This window comes from Sylvia atricapilla, chromosome 4 (assembly GCF_009819655.1).
Source record: "Sylvia atricapilla isolate bSylAtr1 chromosome 4, bSylAtr1.pri, whole genome shotgun sequence".
NCBI classification, from domain to species: Eukaryota; Metazoa; Chordata; class Aves; order Passeriformes; family Sylviidae; genus Sylvia; species Sylvia atricapilla.
Genome location: NC_089143.1, coordinates 11,381,958 through 11,400,882, shown reverse-complemented (window position 1 = coordinate 11,400,882; position 18,925 = coordinate 11,381,958).

Genomic DNA, 18,925 nt, shown 5'->3' with positions numbered 1-18,925 from the left:
TGACATATGCTCTTGAATAGTATGGGTGGAATGCCATGGTCACTTATCCTCTATAATGATGAGTTATAGGCTCTCTGCTTAGATATTAAAGAAGAAACAGCCAGTTTTATGCTAACAGGAGTTGCAGATATTATGCAGTTCATAATAGTGTTGGAAATTAAAACAAAAAAGGTAAAAGAAAGATCTTTTAAAATCTTAGCTGATGTCTCCTGGATGTACTGGTCCTTTAGCTCCTCTCTGGTGAACTCAATAAATACTGTGATAAAACAGGTCTTTTGGTTTTGTTTTACTGGGAAGTAACATTTCTTAGCCTACTGGCTGTCACAGACTTTTGACAGGACATCTGCTGCCAAATGGGAAAATAACACTTGTCAGCAGTAGATTAGAAAGCAAGTGAACTTGCAACCTGGCATGTGAAACACCATTTAACCCTTTTCTGCAAAGCTATAAGTGCTCGCCCTGGGAGTGCAATAAGACTAGAGTAGCAAGGGCAGAGAGAGCAACACTCTAAGGCTGACTGAAAAAAAATTTGAAGAATACTTTTTTTAAACAAGAGAAGAGATTGTCTGCTTTATAGAATAAAGGATGATATCCCAAAATGCATAAAAAATTAAGAGAAAATCTATGTTATTGCAAATAGTGATTCTGAAATGTGGGAGAAGCTGAAAGGGTATGATCTACCACTGTAGTGAGGTTAAACCTCTAATAAAGTAATTTACATGTAATGTGCTGTCCCAAAGTAATCTACATGGCCCACGCTGTACTTCAGGCATTTTGTGATCTGCATGGGGACTGACTTTGTAGCATGTGCTTATCTTTATTTGTAAGTCTTGATGCAATATTTTCTTTGGACATAGAGCCAAACCTTACAAAACAATGAGATGGCACTTGGCAAAAAGACTGTACAAAGACTGCACATCTAGAGAGGCAAGGAGTGAGAAGGTTGCTCTATATCTGTGAAGGCCTGAAATCTATGCCTAGCAATAGTTAAACATGTCAAAATCTGGGCCATTAAAAAATGGGGTGACAATCTCTGTCACATCGTCTAAAATAAGTTTTAATTGCAACAGTGGTTGTACTTGGTAGAGAAGAAGTTTGTGCCATCTTACCATTGACACTGACATTTCCACACTTTCTAAATGAGCAATAATTATTACTCTGACCAAAAATATTATGATTTTGGTAATATTTTAATTTACTTTCACTTTTCTTTTTTTTCCCCTAAAACTTTCAAATAAGTTGATTCTTGTACAATTGCTTATTTCAAAATGTGGGGTTTGGGCCATGGAGCATTACAGAAAAGAAAGAAGATAGAAACCAACTCTCAACATGATTTTATTTGTGCTCCAGGGGACATTGAATGACAGTCTTTAAAGAAACAGACTGATTACTTTCTTCCTGCATGAACATTTACGTATGCTTATAGAAAATTCGTCTCTAAAGTATCTTTTTATTTTTCCTTGTAGTGTTTTCAAATCATTCATACTGTTCACAGGGTCCAGAACAGCTGCTTTGTCACCCCAGCCTAGACTGTGCTATATACTTCCCAGATGGTTTCTCAGTTCAGATTTTATAATGGCAAAGACTTTTTGACTTCTAACTAGATCTTTGTAATGCTCCTTAAAGCAGCAGGAAAAGTTAGCAACACAAGTATTTGCTGTCCTGTTATATGAAGACCATTACCACATTTTCCCATAAGACAACAGTACTTTCACAACAAGATAATTTTCTTGAAGTTTATTCACCAAGGAACTGGGTTACTGCCTAACAAAGCCGCTGTTTTGTTGAATAAACATAGTGTTTCCAAAATTACTTTCAGATAGTCATTTAAATAGCTACATTTCAAATATAACCAATCCCTTTTTGATAGCCTTGCTGTTTTAACTGCTTATACAGCTGCCATTAATGCTACATCTACCCTTGAAATACCTTTCTAACATAATACAATTTTTAAATGTTTGCACTCTCATGATCTTCCTTGAGTGAATGGTATTTGCAACCCAGCTCTCTACCTCAGTCCACTTTGTCTTTGGAGGTCATGTACTTTTCAATTACATCAGTGAAAGAGGCTGGGAGCAGAAAGGTCTGATGGCTTCTTGCCCCTCTTTCCTTCAGCAGTGCATGTAGAAGCACTGCAGAAGTTATTCTCCCTGTTGTGCTGTCACACAACGAAAATACAAAGAGTAATAAAAAGTTATCAAGTGTTCTTCCTTCTCTAATCTCATTCATATGTTACCATAAGGGCAGGTCATGGTCTCTTCAGTTCTGGAGAACTCCTGACCACAATTTGTCACATTTGAAAGTATTGTTTCATTTTAAGCCCACAGAGGCTGCTCATAGGCTTCTCTATCATTACGTGTCAGTCTGAGCACTAGCTTTTGTTTCTGTTAGCAATTTCCCTGGCAACCTCTACTAAAAAAAAATTTACTAAGAAGACACTTTCTTCTTCATAATTCTAACTAATATATAAACTATCTAGTACCAAATGATTAAAAAAAACCCTGGTATCTTTGCACATAGCTGTTTGGATGAAGAGATATTTCAAAGTCATCAGAATCAGTGCCCACTAAATGCTCTTTTAGGTTTGAATGAAAAATTAGTTACAATGATGGGTGGCATTTTAGGACAACCATAATCCTTCTAATTTGTGCACAAGCCGCTTAATGACTCCCACATATCTTCCTTTCTGCTAACATTGTATAAGTTCAATTATATCAACATATTAATGTGTCTTTCACTATATTTTCTAAACAGTTCTTATAATAAAAATCTGTCACAGATCACAAAGGAGTGAACAGGAATGTCTCAGTGCACTGCCTCATCTGCATAACAGTAGATAGATTACATATTAACAAGGTTCTTGAGGGCTGGGATAATGATTTTGCATACTAAATAACAATGCCTTGTGTACACTGCTGTATTGTGTACACACTGTATTCCATCCTTATTAGCTATGTCATAAACTAAGTGTAATCTAAGGTAGGTAAAGTTTCTTTAACTTAAAAACTTACTACTGAGAAAATAAAAAGAAATAGAATCTCCAGTTTAACTGATTCTTTTGCATAAAGGTCATCTCACTGAGTACAGAAGCTCATGCAGGGCTTTTGCTTCAGTACAGTGAAAAGTACAAGTGAGGTATGAATTCCTCCATCAAAAAGTCCAGCAACCATTTGCCAGTCTTGTTGATTAATAAGCAGACTTCTTAGGGAGAAGTGGTATCGTTTTTTGGACCAATTGGAATACCTGGAAAAAAAAAGGAAGGAATTCTTAGTAGGTGTCTAAAATATACTCAATTCCAAATAAAGTACATTGGAACAAACACCTCCAATTCCATTTCATTAAGTAAACAGATACTTTCAGAAAATAGGATAGTTAATGGAGGAGAATAGTGGCAAGAGATGATAAAATCCTTGACATTGCAACAAAGAGCTAGAAACAGGCAGTTATTCACTCTGAGACCAAAGTATTTTATGGCCTTTTTTCCTCAAAAAATCTATTTCCCCATCATTTTATTAAAGATATTATCTCCCTCTGGAAATTTACCTCACTTATATCCCTAGACTATTGCAGGTCCAACAGCACTGCACTTCTGATTGATGGCTTAGTACACAGCAGACATATCTGTCATTTGCTCTTTGGCAGATATTAAAAACCAGCAAAACCATAGAAATATCCTCCTGAAGGTGGGCACCAGATAAAACCTAATATAAATCAGAGCTCAGAACCTGAGATATTCCGAAGTATTACAACCTCCTGCTGGAATAATCCTACTCTTCTTCAGCTTCAGGGAAAATAAAACATACCCAGATATTAAACCAAGAGTTATTATCTCAGTACAAAATAAGCTAAGTGGAAGTTTTGGCATACATTGTATGATTATCTGAAATTAGTCTCTAAGGAATTGAATCAGTAAAGAAATTCATTACCTAAATTGGTGCTGAAATAACAAACAGATATACAAATACAAATCTGAGATCAAAAAAATCCTTTGCTTTTGTTCCTTCATTCTGGGAGTCCTTTTTTAATCAATTTATTAGTTAGGGGTTTTTACAAAGAAGGCAGGGCTTGAATGTTTCATTCCCCTGCTGTTGGAATTGGAGCTTATTTACCATTTCCAGGGGAATGTTCTGGTCACTAGACCATGTGTAAAAAAGAATTCCATTATTGCAGACTTTATATCTCTACCTTCTACCTCTACCTTCATATCTTAACCTTCTAGATGAAGGCTGCTACCATAACCTCTCAGACAAAGTAATCTCCTGCTAATCCTAGAAGACATCTTGGATACATTCCTATATTTGAGGTCTGGTTATTCTTTGATTTTAACAATTGCTAGTTAGTGCTATGAAACCTTTCCCTCTTACTTCACCCTTACAACTGCCTTTCATTGGTACAATTTTTTGTACATCTGAAGACCTACAGAAGACTATCAGTCTATAAAAAGTAGCATGCTTTATTCTTTTAGTACATATTTTAAAACAGAGCTTCTATAATTAAAGTTCAAGAGGTGTTTTTAAGCCCTAAGAGATATTCATTGCAGACTGATGCTTTTCTCATTCAAGTCAGCAAGTTTCTATTGATTTTGTTACAGGCCTAGAATAATATGCTAACTCACTATCTGCATCTCCAGTATTGGTATAGATTTTGAATGTGGTATTAGCAGCAGAGAAAAAAGAATGATCAACTAATGCAAGAGATTCATGTTACATTCCTATTAGGTTACATTCCTATTTCCATTTGTCTCATGGAAGACATACCAAAATTTATTCATGGATTCAGGGACTTAAGTATAAGTTATGGCCACTCTTATTCATGGCCCTTGGACACCATGCAAACACACAGGAACCAGAAGATAGAACTATATGAAGAATAAAAGGATTTAAGGAAGCATTCCAAGTAACCAAGCAGAAAAACAACTATGCTAAGATATTCCAGGACCAGATGGAATACCACATTGCTTTGCTAGATGCAATATTAGAAGTCATAGAACTCTACCTCAGTATTGCGACAAAAGCACATTATTCAAAAGGTATCCAGCTTTGGTTTTCTGAGAATCTTCCCATCCTGCAGTGCCTGGTTATAAAGGCAATTTCCATTTCCCAGAAGCAGGCAAGCAAACAAGACAGGAAGAACAAAAACACATAAAAGATTTGTGCGGTTTATTCCATTTTAACACATATATATGATTCATTATGAGCATTGCCCTCCCTATTTAAACTTTCAAAAGCTTCAGATTCTGCCATGAAGCCGCTGAGTTCTACAGAAACCAGATGAATACTGGAATTCCTTTCAGCTGATGTGGATTCTGCAGATTAGTCCAGACTAGTGATATCTGATACAGTCAATCAGTCAAGCTGCTTGAACAATCTGCTCCACTCTATCAGTGCCATATTTTGTCTGTTCCACTCTCATCAGAGGAGAAATTTGTTGCCTTCTCAGTGTAGCCCAAAATGATAATGACTATCATGATTAATTTTAAAAATACTTGCCATACTTTGCACAGTTTGAGTGCATATGTTGATACTCAATATGAAGTAATATGATAGACTTCATCTATATGAAGAGTTTATGATGAGCTATAAGGTAGCTTTACTTCAGTCATTTTCCATGCAGATTCATACAACAAATTTCAAACTGCATACAAACTTATGTGGATATTTCAAAACAGAAAACATTTAGCAGACACAGCAAAAAAGTTTGATGAATTCTTTAAATTCCTAGACATTTCTGTACTGTGCTCAAATCAAAACTAGAGAGGATTTAAAGTATTGACAATCTCTATCCAACATACATTGTTGAGAGGAATATAATCTTTCTCATAGCCCAACCCTATGATGGTACTCAGACTTTTTATATAAAGTTGGTCAAGGAATAGTAAAGAAATGAAGATTTGAAATGTTATGAGTTACCTAGTTCAGTAAGAAACTTTTGACTCTGAAGAAGTAAAAGCAGCTGAAGCAAGATTTTCATGACAAAACATAATGTCTCCCAAATACTCTGACTTGTAAAAAGTGACCATCAAATAACCTATTCAGATAACATAGAAGAGCAGGTGACACTGCATAGTTAAGTTCACAATCTTGTGTTTATAAAATTATCTCATGCAGCTTAAGGAATAATACCAGTGGCAAACAGACACTTATCCTTGTGATTTCAAAAATTAACTTCCATCCATACAACTGTAACAGAAATCCATTTAATGTGAATAGCAATGCTATAATAAAATCCAGAGACCTGTCTAATGCTAGATATAAGTAACTACTCTAAGTTGGTTCATGGTTCATAGTTCATATATTAAAATTAAATACTAAAATATACTTTTAATGTATTGAAATATAATGTAAAGAATTCACTCACTAAATTCTGCCATTCTAGAATTATTAGATCTACCTTTATTAATAATAAATATTAAACAAATAGATTTAAGCCAATGTTTTAAATGAGTTACCGAATAGACTGAATGCTTTTCTAAAATAGTCTTACCGCTGCTGATAGAAGTAAATTCACCTGTCAATTTCATTTTTTATAAATCTGACATCAATTCTATATGATATACCTCCAGCATTATTAGATGCAGCTTTGCTGATTAGAAATTACTGTCTACTATTTCCATAAATTACACATCATTAACAGTGACAGGCAGGCACAAGGAGCTGGTCTATTAAGCACAGGTCTCACATAGGTCTTGTGCTATAAACCAGTGAGGAACTTTCTTTGTAGGAAACTGTATGGCCTTTGATCCCTCTGACATTAAGAGTTTAAATAAATTATAATCCATAATTACCACATCCAAATTTTCAGGAGAGGTGCTAAGGTGAGAGTAATTTAGAGATGCACTAGGCTATTTAAAAAAAAAAAAAAAAAAAAAAAAGTTTTAAAAGCTTTATAATACATGCTTGAAACATCATTTCCTCCATCATTTCTCCCATAGATCTCCAGAAATCCTATCAATAACCTTGCATCCTATGAGGGTAACAGAACTAAGTCCTATATTTTGCATTAAATTAAGCATTTTTATTTAATTTTAAATTAAGTAGACAAAGTTAATAAAGGTGATGATGTTTCATAACATATATTTGCAGCATTGGCCTACTTTTTTTGACATAGCTTATAATATATTACACATAGATTTAGATTTATAATCTAAACTTTAGAATTGCAGCTCATTTTGAGAAAGCATCATTAAAAATTGATATATACAATTATGGTCTTTTCCCTAATGTGTGAAATGCATGACAGAACTGGGCATAACCACCATCTAAAATATCCTCCAAGTTTGATCTACTGTCTAAAATTCATCTCTGAAGGGAGAGGGAGCATCCTCCTGCAGTTGTTTTTCTGAAACATGGAGGAGTAAGTCTTGGTGTTTTCTGTAAAACCCTAAATTTTCTAAGATGTGTTCACCCTTACCAAATCAAAAATGTTCAAGAATTTATATGAAAAGCAGTTAGTTTCATGCAGCTTGATTACAAGTTACCAAAGCCAAAGTAGTTAGCCAGCTGAAACAGATCTTCGAGATATAAAAGACTAAACGATGTAAAATGAAATTTTAAGTTAATCAGAAGTTCTCAGAAGAATGGAGAAAACTTATGGCAGTTTAGTTCTTGGTTGTTGCTGCTTACATGAAGATTGTTAATTTAAGAATTCAATATTCTGCATGGATTTTGTAGCATTTTGTATTTACTTTCTCCTCACTGTTGCAAAGGGGCAAATAATAAACACTTCTATTCCCTGTGGATCATTTCATCAGAGTAATTTACTGCTCTTTATCTTAATTAAAATTGAAGTAGAATTTCTTTCTATTTCTAATTAATTTTGAAAGAATATTTCTGCAATTATAAAACTAAGAAATTAAGGTCATATTCTTTCCTATGATACTAAATTTTATCAGTGTGATTTTAGATTCATATTTCTGGACTGTATGTAAACAAATCTGAAACCCCAAAGAATACTTTTGTACTTGCAACATTAGAGTTATCAGCTTTATCAATGTTTTGTAAAGACACACAAAATCCAGTGTGAACATAACTCTCATTCCTGGTTCTTTCATTTCCTCTCTTAATCTCTTACTGCTTCCAGTTTGGAGTAGAATCAATAGTTTTTAACCATAATTTCTTAAATTTCTCCATGTAATAAACAGATAAATATATGCTTTCTTGCTTTCCAACTTAGGAAAAAGAAAATGTAAGAATAATACATGTAAAAAGATTATTAAAGTCATTACAATTTAAATTAATTGTGCAAGCTGAATAGAATAATAGTGGTTTATGGTACTGAAAAGGAAAAGTATGGATGGAAAATAGCTGAATTGACCATACCTATAGGTGAATTTTTGCATTCAATTAAGAACACTGTAGAAACGTAGGAGTTGTCCGTGGGAGAAAATAAAGCTATTTTCCCTAGTAAAACACAATTAATGGCCTTATACCTTAGAATAAAGTTTAGCTAATATATAAAAATTTGCATTGCCTTGGAATTTTCTCTATAGACGTCAAATTTAACTTAAGATTTTTTCTGGTTTTTCTTTGATGTACCTCTAGGATACCTAAAATTGTTTAAAAAAATATTTTGTGGTGTTTGTATGTTTACATGGTTTTTCTGACCTTTGTCTAAAACATAAACAGAACAGTTCAGAATTCTGTCCATCAGCCAATTTTCTGAATTACCAGTAGCTTTTTATTGAGTTGTGACTCTTGAAGACTCAAATCAGGACATTAATGTGTGTGGTCATTGGTCTCTTTGGACATTACATCTTAATAAAAAGCTATTTACTTAAATTAGTTTTCTCACTCTTTTTATTAATATTACAAAATTACAAGCAGGAAAAGGGAAAGCTTTTAACTCTGCTTTGCAGGAAGTAGAATGAAATTTGTTCACTTAGGATCTGGAGTAATTGATTGACTCACATAAAACCTTACCAGACTAATTGTAACACTAGGGAAAGATGGCCTGTTAAAGTTTTTCACATTTTTCAAAGATGTCAGCTAAACTTTAAAGGGAGGAGTATGTGATGGTGTATCATTACAATACCATGGCAAATTAGATACAGATGATGCATTGTTATGCCCTGCTCTAGCAAAAAGATATCAGTCTAACATTCACCATTTCCACACTGGCATTGTTTCAGGAAAAAAGTCGTTCTTCTCAAACAGGTATCAAAATTAATTTTAGCATAATTCTCACTTCTCAAAAAGTCATGAAAGAATTTTGTGGATTTTATCAGTGACTAAGAGTTCTTCTAAGGGTTGTACTGGATCAATAATAGTTAAGAGCTTGTCAGAATAGCAGGCTGCTCTTTTTCACATAAACAACTTTTATTTTCTTCTCTTCGAAACAAAACACCCAGTTTTACTGTAAAAACAACTTTATATTTGAAGATTTAAATTGATTCCATTTTAACAATTGAAAGTAACTGACCAAATGTGAGGCAAAACTTAACACCTGATGGAAGACCTCAATGACTAGGGCTTTTTTATTCTCAATTTACTTTTTTTTATAGACTTTATATGAGAAATTATTTCCATATCTTGAAAACCTTTATTCAGAAATAATGTTTCCACCCTGACCACCCACTCTTTGCTCTAAGCAATTATTCCATGCCAATGTGACTAGCATAAACTGGAATGACACATGTATTTTGCATCCACTGAAAGTGTACATATTTTCTGGAAAAGTTCAAGAGCACTCTTAAAAAAAAAAAAAAAATCACAGTATTTTGTTCCAATATGGCAGTGATACAGGATTAGGTTTACTACAGATTTCTGTATATATGGTGCCTGCAAAATTTAGGATGAAAATTAATCTTCTCTCTCTATAATTCAAAAGTCTGTACCAAAAGTTTCTTCCAGTGACAAGTTCTACAGTCGAACTTCCAAAATGTAGTGTGAGTAAGAAAATGTACCTGATCTTGTATAAATACATAGATCAGAATTATTCTGATTACAAATCTTATGTAACACAAAAAAAATCCCATTTTTTAAGAGTTCGGTCCATTAGGAAATAAAAAAATCAGAAAGTTGTGATCATGATGAAGGTGGATTTACATGAAGACATCACAAACACATTTTCTCCACTGTGAAGGATTTAATAGTTTCCTACGATGCAGTCAAATGTTGGGACATCATTATCCAGCAAATCTCATAGGAAATTTTTCTGACTTGATATGATGTCTCAGAATACAATTTTGCTGCTATAATTTTGCAATGCTACATACTAAAAGCTACTTTTTTTTTTTTTTTTGCAAGCCACAAAAGCTGCTTTCAATGCAATATCACAAAAGTGACCTTAATTATACAAACTAGCATGAACACAGAAAATGTAGGTGTTTACTTGACTCTGGAGAGTGATAAACTAACAATTAAATTTTAATTACCTTGTGTCATGCTGTGTGTGACTCAAAATAATGCATACAGTGCACTAAATACCTTCCAAACTACTCTTTCTAGATCTGACCTTAACTTGTAATGAAATTCTGATCAATATATGGCACTACAACCAGACATATAGTGCAACAGAATATTCATCCATATTCTACTAAAAGAACACTTGAATTTCTTAATAGTTCTTCTCAATGTGGAATCTTTACAACTAATGGATCTATAAATTTACAGAGCTGAAATAAATGCTATTAAAATAACAATTTGAACAGCTAAGATTAATCTCATGGCCAGGAAATGCAAATCAGAAGAGAAGTATTAGATAAACAATAAGAGTAATTTTGTTTGTAACAAAGCTAAAGTTTAATAGTCAGCAACCTAGTCTAATTTTCAATTACCTTGGCTATGAACACCTGTCACTGAAGACCTTTTTTGCCTTTTTAGATAGGTAGCAAAGGTAAAAACTAAGTTTTACATGCTTATAGAATATTTAAGGCCTTTCAAAAGTCGAGTCATAATTGCACTATGTTACACTCAGTGGTGAGGCTTCACCTCATACAAGGTGAGAGGAAGCAAATTCTGCAACCCTGATGCAAAGCAAACTGAAATCAATAAAATCTGTCTATTAATGATGATGAGCTTCATCTGATTCAGTAGTACCAGGCACTCTCTGTAGGTCACCATTGGCACTTTTCTAAACCTTGTACAAATATTGATGGCAGTTTTTCCTGTTTGGTTAGATTGCTTAAGGTCAAAGGAAATGCAGATCATTGTTGTTCTGAGGCATTTGATATTATTATGATTACGGAAAAAACAACAAAATTGCGTTACATTTTCATCAAATTTCTTAATTTCCATCAAACCCATAATTCTATGTATACTTTTAGTAAGAAATATTTAGGATTGAAGAGTTAGGCAGAACAATTTAAGCAGGCAACTTTTGTGTGATTACTTCCACAGTTCCAGTGATGGACTTCCTCTTTGTACTTAGGATATTTCATGCTGATTTTTTTTTTTTTTTGAGAAAGGTCAGCATATCTAAGACCGAAAACATCTCTGTAACAAGTATGTAAGAGCACTAAAATAATTAAAATTGCTAAAAAAAAAAAAAAAGTTAATTTTTCTGTGAGGAACATCACAATAAATTCCTATTGTTTTTCACCTAAGATCTCAAAGATATATATGTGCTTATTCACAATTTTTTATTTTTCTGAGCACATATATTTCAATTATTAAATTAAATTTCTTTATTTTACATGATCAAAACTCCTATGCAGCTACTCTTGTTTGTGACTGGAGCAATTTAAGAAATTCAGAGTGGTTCAAGATGTTTGCACCTGGGTTGCTGGTCTCAACTGGATTTTCCCAACTCCCAGCTGCTTGTAGAAAATGTGTGTCATTCTTCCAATTCTTTTTGATGTGAAAAAGAATAGGTTCCTTTAAAGTTGTCATGACTTAAGGACATCTACTTTACCTACTTTTTCAATAAGAATTGAAAAAGAACATTCTTTTTTCAGGAAAATACACCTTAGCATAGAATGCAAAAATCTCCCCCTAAGAGAGGTGGTTTAACCAAATAAAATAAAATGGAAAGTACCCGTTTGAACACCTCCTTCTTTGATTTATCATAGTACAGCACAGGCATATTCCTGATATATGTAGCTGAATGGAAATAAGCATTCTCCAAGTTATATGATTCCATCGGGGATTTTGTTTGTTTTCCTCTTCTCCACAGTAAATTACTTTTTTTTACCAGAATCACCTAAGCAAAAGTTAAACCATGTGGGTACCAAATTCCCCACTGTCTGCTGTCAAGACAAACAATATTTCATATGAACTTAAGATTTATGGCTAAAAATTATAATGCATCATAGTAGTCATAAATAAAGCAAAAATTTTCAGTGTTTTAGTTTTATTACCTTCTTATAGTACTAAATTTTCTCTTGATTTAAAACAAAAAAGAAAAATAAAGTCACACAGAAATTTTGATTTTTATTTAGCCCTGTGAAATTAACTTTGTTCTAGGTGACTGAATTTCTTTTTCTTGCAGATGTTTCATTCATAAGAACAGACTCAGATGAACAGCCTTAAAAACAACCATTTTGTTTATTCCAGGTTTTGGAAAAGATTGAACAAATGAGCTTTAAAGTAATGTTTGCCATGCCTTGGGGAATATGTGAATTTTCTGTTTCGAGTAAAGTATCTGTTTTACATATATTTCTTTTCTTTTCCTTGTTTTTGTCTGCAAAGCTTCTGCTTTCTGTAGTTTCAAAGAATTGTTTGTGAATTCATCCATACGACTACCTCTCAAATCTGGGGAAGATTTATTTAAACCCTAAACAATTCTTTCCTAAATTAAAGGTATGAATTTTGAGAAGAATCTCTTTAAAGCACACTTCCAGGCAGAAATGTTTATTACTTTAGCTGATGGCACTGAAACTCAGAATTACAGATGAGATGAAAACTAACAACAGTCTGGTTTTTGAAGACAAAATACAAGAGGAAATTATTTTGAGGAAAATACAGATCATCTGAAAAGAAGTTGTGCAGAACATAAATACTTGGTGAATATGAAACATAAACTTCCTCTCCTACTCAGTGTCATTGCTGACAATTATTTTCTCGGCTTGAAACACCAGTAATGCTGACTCCTTTAAAGCCAATGAAGCCTGCTGTTTTTCCCATTTTTATATATCACCCAGTGTAGTAATCACCATGTTTCAAAGGGGGAATAAACTAATATGAAATTAGAGAACTCTCTTAGGAAATACTTCATTTGGTACAGTAATAAGATCCTTCATGCTGCTTCACTGAACATATCTATAATAGAAAGTTAAATATAAAGACCCTTTTTCCCATCTCTTCTCACTATAAGTTTTTTGTCTATGCATCCTGCATTCATGAAATCTAATGACAGGTATTTAAATAGCGAAAGCATTTTTGAAGAATATTTCTTGTACGGACTAGAAATATGACAGCATTATTATCAATTTAATTTAGATTATTAAAGATATAAAATGTAAATGTGACCAGGAAAACAATGTGTCTTCCAAAGAAGACTTACTAATAACAGATACAAAAGGTTCAGCAGGCATCTTGAAGAAAAATGGTGAGCATGATTCCTATATTTCCTCGGACAAAGATTCCAAGGAAAGTTTCCATTTCCAAAAGCTTTTTATGCATTCTACCTTGCAGAAATGCTGATTACCATATAAATTTTCCACTGGTTAGGCTGGACACCATAGCTCTAGCAGCCAGGTTTGTGATTTGATGAAGATGGGGCCTGCAGGTAAGGTACTTGATTTAGAAGAATCCTGTCTCCCACCTTTAAGGAAAGTGCTCTATGGAGAAGGGGTTTTCTTGGTGTGTATAGTTCAGAAAGAGCAGAAAGGAATCCAGGGTCAGGCAAAACTGAAGACACTTTCTACTTATAACTTTCTCTGTGAGTCACTGCAATTGGCATCTTGCTCAGAGCTTTAATCCTGCACTTTCTAAGCATTTAACATTCCCTTAGTACTGCATTGTCAATGATTTCAGAGGTTATAGATCTGTTTCATTCAGCCTTTATTGATTGGCACTGAAACACTTTACTTTTGATTGCAACATGAATTACAATGCTTAATTTATCCTAAGTATGGTCTTGTGAGCTAAGCAGGGAAATGCTACTTTCTCTTTTACAGATGGGAACTGAAATGGAGCACATATGGAGTCCACTTCTTCAAACATACTTGAGGGAATTTATCCACCATGGACATACTCAATTTCAGCAGAGGCTGTCATATCTTGAAGCATAAGCATCTTGGTCTCATGCAGCATTGAAAGTTTTGCTAGCTGATCAGAAATCATTAAATTGCAAGCCACATGGAAAAGTCTTCCAGGGTGTCCCCTGCATGGCAATTGACAAAGAAATAATGAAAGTTTCTTCTCCAAATCATGTAGAGCTTGGCTTTGGAGGTAAGTCCCATATATCATAGCCATTATAGCTGATCAGGGAATAACACCTGTTCTACTCTGCTCTGGCTTCACACATGGGAGAGACAAGTGAAGACTCAGAAAACCAGGATGGTACACAGATGGAAGCTTCTGACTGGCCATGAGCAGATGCCTCCTCTCTCCAGTCAGTCTCTTAAATCTCCCTGATTCTTTTCTTTTTAATGAGTGCTTAGCTAACTGACAGTTCCCTATCTCCCTGAAGGCTATGCTTCCCTTTGGTGGAACATTAACTATGTATTATCTGGAACCCAGGTGTTCAACTCAGAAAGGAGAATTTTAGTAGACCATTTTGCTTTCCCTTCTGCCATATCTCTTCCTTCAGTTCTCAGCAATTAAAATAGTAACAAATGAATTCCTGGATCTGAATGTTTTCTTCTGCAGATACAAAGACAATGTTTATTTTTTACCCCACAAAATTCAGGCAAGGGAGAAAGAGGAGGCAAAGGGAAGAAACAGCTTTCTGCATCTCTATCTTCTTCAAAGGTTTGTAAAATTTGAGTTAGCACATGATTTTTCAGAGATTTTGGAATTTCTGTGCTATTTATAAGGATATCTAATAGCCAAAATGAATACAAAAATATGTAATAAATAAATTATTCTGATCCAAAGGTCCTGTTCCAACAATGGCATTCTCACTAATTTTAGAATCATATAGTCTTTGTAAAATATATGCTGAGGCACACATAATATGGGTTAGGAGGCTATAGAAAGTCTAGTTAGTTCTTCATATTTTTAATGTCAGCATTTCCAGATAAGCCTGAGAGAGGCCATAGATCTTGTGTTATTTTTTGTACCTTTAAAATATGTTAAGTTTTGTGAAGCATATAGTACAGAATAATGTTACAAAATTATCAGAACCAAACTATTGGGTTAACTTAATGCAAATGCTTTAGGAGTCATTAAATAGTTTCTGAATTTAGCCAAACACCAGTTCCCAAAATCATATATTTCCTGTCTTTCACTTTTAAATATTGAAACAGTTAGCATAATTATTGTCCTCACTGCAATGAGAACTAAATCTTAATTATTAATTAAATTTGATTTGTTAAATTGAATATTGTGTCACTAGGGAAATAAATCATTATGGCAACAAAATAACTTATCTGAAGAACTGCACCTTTGTAAATAAAATTGATTATTTTAACTAGTATGATTTAAAAGTGAAGCAAAGAGTTTGTATGCAAAATAGGGTAAACAGACCTTACTTGCTTCAAACAACATATTGACATCTTTAAATGTGTAATTTAGTTCCAAAAGTAATACAATTTTAACACTTTTTTCAACACAATATTATTATGTCTGTAGTGAAAGGAATTTTAATAGTTTATTGTGCCCCTTAGATATCTACCATGGAGTAGTTTATCTGAAAGAAGCGACATAAATTTCCTTTTGCACTCAGGACTCTGAAGTACTGACTTTGAATGACATTTTCTTCAGCTCCTTTCAGAGATGACACACACTGTCACTGTTAGATGAAGCCTTAGTACGTTGCCTAAGAGTAAGTCTTAGGGCTATAGGTCATGCAGCAATCCTGCTGTTGTAAATTACGATATCTCTTGTATTAGACGGATTCCTTGCTTGTCAGAAATTATTCTTGTCACTCGGCTAAGATGCAGTTGGAATGAAAGTGATAGTGTAACATATGGTCTTTGCTCTAGCATGGCAGACACATATTCACTCTCTCAGAGTCTATTAATCAGCTCTTGATGCAGTGCCCTAAACTTGCTAACCTCACTCCTGCATTTTGCAGTAGAAAAAACACTCAACCATAGTCTTTAAAGAAAGTTGTACATTTTATTGTACATTTCATGGAAGCACACTATCCTACAGTTTCTAATTTTAGCTTATTTTGATGGGCTAACCATCATCTGGTGACCACAAGAATATAATACTACAACTAAAGTTTTATCAGGAATGGATATTTTCGTAGTAATAATTGATTTTTTTATAATGAAATTTCCAAAAGAATTATGCTAGATAAATTCTATATAAGGGAAAGGAACCAAAAATATGCAGCAGTTATTTTCCTTCAATCTTGTTATTTATTTTAGCAGTTATTTAAAAGTATAAGTTATTAAAGATCTTAGAAGGACATATCAGCAGACAGCACCATTACTTGGATACACAGTCTGTGGCCAAATATACGCCTGTAGGCATACCAAACATATTTGTACTGCAAATGTATTAAAATAAATAAAAATTATTTTAAGACAATATTTTTACTTCATTTGCCTAAAAACTAAATTCTGAATCTGAATAAATAACCAGGAAAAAAACCCCTTAGAGTAAACAATGAGATTGACTCTGTCCATAACAAAAGAATAAAAACATTCTGTCTAATCTGTACAAAAATGAATTATACCCAACCTTTTACAGCTACATTAAAAGTTTTATGAAATCAAAGTGAATCCTGTAGAAGGATATCCATTCTGAAAACCACAATATAAGAGCCAGATTTCTGTAGGTTCAGTACCTCACAAAACAACACTAGCTAACAAAAGTCACCTTACAAAACCAGTCTGCTTTAAGGAATGTGCCAAATCATTTATTCTCAGTCAATGGTTTTTGTTGAGGTTTTATACTGTATTTAGCCATTAGGTTTGATTTGATACAGCACTGGAGTGTGTAGTAATTCTACAAGTAAAGTAAGTGATAGGAGCAGCAAACCAAGTGCTTGTATTTGCCTTAATTTTGGTTAGACAGTCAGACTATGCGTATGTTGACACCTGGATAATTGACTGGCATGTAGAATTTTGTTCTTGTTTTATACTGGATTGGGTCCTTCAATAATAATGAGTAGCAAGCTTTTCTGATGTATTTGTTTGAGGAGATATTTTGTTATCATTTTCACAGAAAAGCAAGTAGACTCTTTTTTATGCCTTCTTAGCTGAAGATAACCATGCATACAATTCCTTTTAAGACTGTATGTGTGTAAAAAAAGTAATTTAGGATTGGATGTGCAAAAACTACATCCACATTCCTTTACAGAACCCTCTTACAATATTTTCTGCTATAAGGTGAAGCAGTAAATAAAGACTCAGATGTGGCAAAGTAGAAAAGACATGGTACACAAGACACAAGCAATGCATACTGCAGGTCAGGGAGTACACCTAGTCATTTTTTACTGGAGGTCTTCGGAAGGACTCAACACCACTGGCATCTTTTGTTTTGATTGTCCAGAAAGTGAATATTTTATAGCACGTCTCTTGTAGGCATGTAATATTTGCCTGAAGTAGTGCAGGAGTTCAAAAGTGCAGATCAGATGGTAGGATTCTTCTTATAAAGCATGGAATAAATTCATGGCTTAATAAATGACTGAAAGCCTGAGCCAGTGAAAGCCTGAGAAGAAGTGATTGGCCATTTGCTGGATTTATGCATAGCTGGGAGACGCCTAAATGATGCAGCAGGACATACTGAGTAAAGGATACCTCTCAACATTCATCTTATGGAAATACATTTAACTTTTATGAAGTAGAGGCTAGCTGATGTAACAGGCACCAGTACAGTGGCACCAAGATGCTTCTTCTGTCTGGATGTAAACTTGCTATTGAGGGGCAGCAGTTCCCCACCACTTCCACTCTAGTGCTCTTGACTAAAAAAAAAAACAGGTTTAGCTCTTAGGGTTTATTGACCTGTTTCAGCTACACAAACTAAGCACAAGGTTGCCTGACTGGTAACCTATCACAACCCTGGACACAAAATTTGGATTATCTGGGTGTTGTTCTTCACATTCTTGTATCGTTTGTTCTCAGTGGCAGTCTTCTCCCAGATAAACAGCCTATCTCTAAATACTTGTCCGTACTGGATTTATGATATACATATCCACACATAGCATAATGATATGGTGTCAGCCATATATGGTATTAATGTTATGGATAAACAGTGCTGTTGGTTTTACTGTTCTGTGCTCCCCTCAAGGTTCTCAATGCTACCCTCCAACAGCCCATGGAATTTAGCTGCTTCTCACATAATTCCTTTATAGCCTTTGAGATCTACCCAACTTTTCTCAAGTTGTCTGGAACTTTTGTCAGCAATTTCTCATGTAATATCTAGTAATCTTCCACAGTTAGCTTAACCTCAAGCCAGGGTATAGGTAATGGCCCACTCATTTGCCTGTGGCTCTAACATTAAACCTAGAGGTCAGGAAGGTACCTTTTCCAGTGAAGAATCATTATCAAAATCTTTTCTCAAATATATTGCAATTACCAGGCTTTTTCCTTTCCCTGTAACAGGGAAAGAAGTGGCAGCAGGACCCCAGTAACACAGTGATTGTTCTATAGCTCCTCAGTAAACAGAAGTTTTGCATGAAGACACTTAACCATAAAAGATTCATCCTCCCCAGTCACGCTTTCACAAAAAAACTATGTGTTATTTTGCTGTCCTCAATCTTTTCTGTTGAGTCGCTTTTTATGTGTGGTACTTAAATTTTCTTTGGACCAATTACTGGAGCCCGAGTCTCACTGATGGGTAAATGAGCTAATACTGGAGGCGTTTTTCTCTTTCTTCAGTGAAGAATAAAACTCGTGAATCTCATGGGCCTGCTGTGAACAAAGCAA